Here is a 6,758-nt window from a genome sequence, read left to right as displayed (position 1 = left end):
TGAAATAAACCTAAAGAACTCAAAGTGATGGATCTTTCACTCATATCAGAGAATTGTGTCTAGAAAATACAAAACAAAGTTAAATGAAACACCTAGGAACAGAGCCAGGAGCTGGTTTTACTAGCTGGTCCCCACCTAATGAAGAGCACAGGTGACAGGAAACATCTCAAAAGAAGTCAGTTTTATTCCTCTTGATAAATTCTTCAGGTATCATCTGTTTCATTTATGAGGCAGGGGAGCCAGGTCACAGAGGGTCTGAGCAATGAATTTACTGTTCTGTGAAACTAGAAATTAAGGCTCCTGTCTCAACTTCTTTTAGTAAGAAAACAATTTTTCCAAAAATTCTCAGATCAAGCCTACATGTTTACCATACTTTAATTTGGGGAGGTGAATGTATATAAATCCAGTAGTGGATTTTAAAATAGATGGAGAAATAGATAAATAAATAAGACTTGGAAGAAAAGCATATTAAAGGTAAAATGCAAGATCAGTTGAAAGTCAACCATCCAAAGCCAGGGCTGCTCATGTCACTGACTCGTGGGGAGGAGAGATATGTGTCAAAGACAGTACATGTCAAATGTAGTGGGACCCATCAGTCCGTTCTTAGCAATAAGGGAATATACACCATTGACTCAAACTAAGTCACTTGTCTGGTGATCCTGGCAGCAAATGTCAGAAAACGTTTCCCTCCACTTTATCTGTCGCTGACACTTGACCACAGTGTTTTTCTTTCTTCACCAGGGAGAAGAGAAAGTCAACTCTGTCATCTCACTGTAGGAGGTGGAGCTGTCAGGGGAATGATGGCAAAAGATACACATTTTGAAGATGATGGATTGCCCCCATTGAGTCTACACACTCACAGTTCAGAACATTTGGGACAGGCTATTATTATCCTAGTGTGATTCAGAGGGGACTCACTCTTCCCCCAACTTGGAAACAAGCTGAAAGCCTATGACATCCCATCCAGGGAAGACATATCTGGCTGTGCCCACCCAGGGATCTCTCAGATAGTTGGATGAGCATTTCTTCATTTCTGTGGCCTGAAAGAAGCAACTAGAGAGCTATTTGCAGAGGATGGGGAGTTTTGATTGTCACTGAGTTGGGTTAAATTTTTGCAGATGCCGCTATGGTACTGGGTAGGAAGGGAGTAAAGTAGAGATTCCTCTCCACCTCATTGCAGTCTTTGGGAATTTAGGAAGGTGAAGAAAATAAGCAGAAGATCTATGATGTTCCACAGAGAAGGTATAGGTATAAGAACAATGCCCACATATCCTAAGCTTCATTTCCCCCAGTAAAATCAGAGTAGCAACTGCCACTGGAGCTCGGAAAGAGTACCTGCGGTGGGGTATGTGAGCAAGAAGGCTACAAATAATTCCATTAGATAATCAAGGGTACTGCAACTTGAGGGCTTCCTTGGGGGCTTAGTAGGGAAAGAAACATCTGCAATGCAGGAGACCCCAGTTCAGTCCCTGGGTCAGGAAGATCCTCTGGAAAAGGAAATAGCAACCCACTCCAGTATTCTTGCCTGGGAAACCCCATGGACAGAGGAACCTGGTGGGCTAGAGTCCATGGGGTCATAAGATCAGACAAAACTTAATGACTAAACCACCACCACTGTGATTTGGAGGCACAAGCTGAGCTAAAGGTACATTTGGAGAAAAGTCAGCCAATTATTCTGGCTCCATCAGACAGTGTTCTTAGACTGCACTTTCCCTTTTGTCAAATGGAAGAGACACAGGCCGAGGAAAGTGAGGGAATACTGAAGACATTGGTGATCTGAGATTAACAATAAAGTATGCTCACTCAGAGACAGCTATCTGTAATGGGCCACAGTCCTTGGAGTGCACTTAAACGATAAGCATCCTTTCTGTGAGAGATAGCTTCATATTATATATTACCAAGAGTCCCACCTATGACCACAAATTCTGCTTGCCTCATCTCTAGGCATTCTGAAAAGGACAAAAAAAGACCTTGCTGAAAGAGGTTACAATTATTCTTGACATTTTAGAATGCACCTCTACTGTGTTCAAAATGTTCCATCATAGGCTTTAAAATGTGAACTAGAACAGGAGTCCAACCTGAAGTCTTCTTTTGAAACAAGAGCTCACCTGTATCTGATTTTGCCTCAAATTCAAACAGATTTTAGCAACTAATTGAAAGGTCTTCATCTTACCCAACTGAAAAACATCAGCAACCTCTTTTAGCTTTACACTGGTTAACTTATGATTAAGAAGTGAAATGGGGAAATATGGACTTATTTTTTGTTAAGAGACTGTAAAGAAACATGTCACTCAGACTAGCTCTGGGTGCAAGCCTATTAATGATTCATGTTCTTCTTTATAGTTGCCTACATTCTCCATTTTTTCTTTAAAGGGCATATATTACTTTTCAGGGAAAAAAAAAGAGTGGTCGAGAAAAGAGAAAGAAAGAAAAATATTACCCTTAGTCTTTACCTTGAAAAAGGAATGAGATTAAAATAGAAAGGCAAAATACCAGTGTTAACAGTGACTGACTTTAACAAGAAAGTAAGTGACAATTTTTTTTTTCTTTCAACTCGTCTGGTATTTTTCAAATTTTCTACAAAGAATAAGTATTTTTAATTAGAAAGCACTTTGAGGAACAAAGGAAAACTGGAAAGAAAATGTTGCCTTATTCCGTTTTAATTGCCTGGAAATGAAAGTGAAGGCTGTAATTAAATAACTGAAAGAAAGCTGGGTGGACAGGTCCCACAAAGCTTACTGGAGGCAAATGGTAACAACTCAGCAGCATCTAACTGTGGCCAGCCTTGGTTGCTAGGCAGATCTCACCATCACCAAGCAGTGTGGATTTGAAAGCATCTGAAAGACTGTTCTCCCCTAAAAGAGTACCCATACCAGCCTGCCACTGTCTCTCATGTTCTTGCCAGAGTCCTTTCTTCAGCTTCTTGCAATGCATTCTCCAGAGTTCCCATTTAAACCAAACTGATCTTGAGAAGGGGACTAGCAGCCACCAGCAAATCAGAAAGGTAGAAGTTGCCATGAAAAGATCCCCAGTCTGGACCCAGGCTCCCATGCCAGGGTTTTCTCTAAGTCATAGTGAACTCTTGTGCACAATCTTTGACTTCATTTGGAAACAATTCCCACTTCTATAAAATGAAGGGGTGGTCTTAGAATTCCTTATGACACTTCCTATATCTAAATTCTGTCAGCATTCACTTCTCAGTTTAGATGGCTGCCACCTTGAGAAAACAAAGAACAGTGCTGAGGGAATAGATAATAAGATGAACACATGTTCAAGGGGGAAACAGAGGAAAAAGGAAAGATTCAAGAGCCTGGGATATTTCTGAGGATCTTGATCAACACAAGAAAACTAGATGCTACCATATGCCCCCAAAGGAGATCATCTTCCCAAAGAAAAACTCGATTCACTTAAATTATTTTCTGATTCAGTCTTGATACTGAGTCAAGAGCCTCAGTTTAATGTCTAATCTCAAGAGACCATCGCATATTAAATGAGGTTTTTATTAAGTGACTCAGAAACTACTGAGAGTGATCATTCTATTAACATTCCTATAAGATGAAGATATTAAAAATATGTAGCTATTCTGTATGTTTATATAAGTGAGCTCCCAGCTCTCCTCCAGCTGATTGACAGAACAGGGCAACGTGGGGATCTTTCTAATCACAAATTCATCACAAATAAAAGTGAGTAGAAGATGTACACATAAACAGTAGGCTCTTCTGTGAGGAGAAGGGAAAGGTTTATTTATTCTCCTCTGTAGGAAACAAAGAGATTTATTAATGAGGAAAGAGAAAGGCAGTACCAGTTTAAAAGGGAATGAACCAAGGATATGAAGAAAAAAAGACAATTGTTTCCCTATCAGATGACCTTATTATTTCAGAAAAAAAAAAATATGTTCATGTTTTGAATGAATTTTATGTCATGACACAATTATCTTTCTAGGGAACTAATTCTGATAGCATGAAATGGATCAACATGGCATAAAATAAATCCTGCTGCTTTTAAATAGCTTTGGATCACTCTCTCGGACTCACAGCCAGCCTCTTACTGCTTGAATTGCAACACATTTTGCCCAGCAATGAAAACCGAAAATTTTAAAGTTTGATATTACCAAGTCCTCCTTTTCATTATCAAGTTTCCAACCCTGATTTGTCACAGTCCCACCGGTTAGACTTCTCCCCAACTAGATGAACTGAATTGTAAAAATTACTCAGTGGAAGCTGAAAGCTGAAAATGAATTGAGATGATTCATTCTGGAGGCCCTTGCTATTTTCAGACTTTTGGACAGAATTTCTGGCATTCAGAAGTAATAAATGAGCCTGAGTTGACACCTTGATTTGTTAACTCAGAAAAATCCACAGTCAGTCCCACTCTGGAATCATGTGGAGTTCAATGATGCAAAGGTGATGAAGATGAAAAAAAGTTGCATCACTTTTAAAATTTTAAAAGTCAATTTATCATCTGTGTTTTGACACACTTAGCCAGCAATATTCTTAAAGGATTCGTGAAGCAGATTACTAAGAATAATCGGTTACCCATATAGCCAGAATTTCTTTTAATTTATTACACATTTAGAAAAAATAAGCAAGCCAACCATTCCTCTAGAAGTAAAGTCTAAATAATAGATCAATAAGCACCTGACCAAACAATTGAGCTATAAGGTCAAAATCATAGTTAATCCTTGAAGGGAAGCAACAGATCAGCCACTTACAGGATATATTTTGAGTAGTTTTCCCAGCAGCACCAGTGACCTTAGACTGTTTTGTCTACTCTGTCATCAGTTTCTTCCCCTGACTAACCTGAATATTTATTAGATGGTAAAACAAGGGCCAGTGGAAGGTGTTGGGCACCGTGAATGACTGACAGAAGCACTGATCCAGAGAGGTGGTGCGACAGGCCACAGGTGTGACCTTAAGCCCTCAAAATCTTTCAGTATGCCATCAATCCTCAAAGTCTGCAGCACCATTCAAAGGCTATGGCAACCCACTCCAGTACTCTTGCCTGGAAAATTCCATGGACAGAGGAGCCTTGTAGGTTACAGTCCATGGGGTCACAAAGAGTCGGACACGACTGAGTGACTTCACTTCACCCCACTTCACTTCATGGCAAGGAAACAATCCTCTGAAGACGGCAGTGTTAGAAATTTTGTTTGTTTGTTTGTTTAAAACTGTATTCATGTATTTATTTATTTGACAGCAGGGTGGGATTTATTTGTGGGCATGAGTAAGGCGGGGACAACACCACAGCTCTCCTGAGTGCAGGACCGGACATTTTTCCGGGAGCTGCCGTTTGAGATGTGTTTGAGTCTGTAACCACCTGGGATGAACTGCTCTTCTGCCACCGTGTTTCCAGATTCATCCTCACTACACTCAGTAAATCTCCACTTCTTAGAGATGTGGATTTCTGCACAGACAGAGAACTTGAACTTGGCCCTGTGTAGGGCCTTAATCACATGCTCTTTGATCTGCAGCTTGTTATAGATGGGCATTATATCTCGGCCAATGAGGACCCTGCTCACCGTGCCCGGGGGCTTTCCAAAGGCACCACACAGACCTGTCTGGAGCCTAAGTTAGGGCCAGCATGAGGCCATACGTGAATATCTACAGGAAAGGGCTATCTCCAAGGTCCCTAAGGGAACCCCTAAAGCCACAGGCTGCAAATACTACCAAGACGGCTACTGTTTGTAGGAATGCAATGGCTACGATGGAATTTGTTTAAAACTTTTCCTTTTTTCAAGTGATCTCTGTAGACTTTTTTGAAGTGTGCCAAAATAAATCGAGAGCCAGAAATTGGTTGGTTTTTCCAGCACTAATAACAGTATACGGAGCTAACACCTCCAGAGTGCCTACATGTGCCAGATAGTCTTCTCAGTGGCTTGTGTATATTAACACACAGCTCATGCCAACAACACCTGTTCTTGTCTCAACCAGATTCTGGCACAGGGTTGATTATTAAGGCAAGTAGGTGAAAGAGTTCCTCCTCTGGTCTTTGGCCTTTAAAGGGCTTTACTCTGCCCCTTTCCCAGCAGTGCCCCTCACCATATAGGCCACACGGTCCAAAGAGACAAGATAAAATGAGTACCTGGAGCCCACATTTCCCCTCTAGACTCTTAGTAGACTGCATGAAACCTGTTTCCCAGACCTGAGCTTCCTCTTCTCTGGGAACTGATCATAGTTGAATGGGTGTGAAGAAATTAATGATTTAATTGATCAATTAACACACAAACCTTGATGTCTAAGTTTGGGGGATCTCTTCTGATTGTCAAGAGAATTTTTTAACCCTGAATCCATATTTGTTTCTTGGAAAAGAGAAGCGATCAAATTCCATTTCTCTAAGGTATCTGATAAATTATACTACAGAAAATAGCATTCAATGAACACACATGTGTGACCGTGGCACTTTCTGAGACAAAAAAAAAAAAAAAAAAGATTCTAAATTCTTAAATGCTTGGCTTCTTTCAGAAAAAAAGATCCTCTTCAGATAACATTTAATTTTGCTTTTCAAAAAATACGCCCAGCATTTTCAGGTGGCAGAATAATTAACCGTATCTCCAAATACTTTTCTGTTCCTTGGCCTTCTGTCACAGATGAAGTATTTCATCTCTTAGTTATTCGGGCCAGGGTCCTTCCTAATTGTTTTATGACTTCATTACAATGATTACATCATGCTTCTAGACTATACCGGCCCAGCAGAGTAGGCCAGCACCCTGAATATACGAAGAGTCGATGGGTGTGCTTGTTGGATACAAAACCAGCTAA

At 40.4% G+C, this 6,758-nt stretch overlaps 1 pseudogene; it reads right to left on the bottom strand.

Moving 5' to 3' along the window:
• Positions 1-5,611: 5,611 nt before the first annotated feature.
• On the bottom strand, positions 5,612-5,719 carry LOC122697908 (annotated as a pseudogene).
• Between the last annotated feature and the right edge of the window lie 1,039 nt (positions 5,720-6,758).

This window comes from Cervus elaphus, chromosome 7, assembly GCF_910594005.1.
Source record: "Cervus elaphus chromosome 7, mCerEla1.1, whole genome shotgun sequence".
Taxonomy (NCBI): Eukaryota; Metazoa; Chordata; class Mammalia; order Artiodactyla; family Cervidae; genus Cervus; species Cervus elaphus.
Note: the sequence above shows the minus strand (reverse complement) of the source record. Positions and strands in the feature narration are given on the sequence as shown.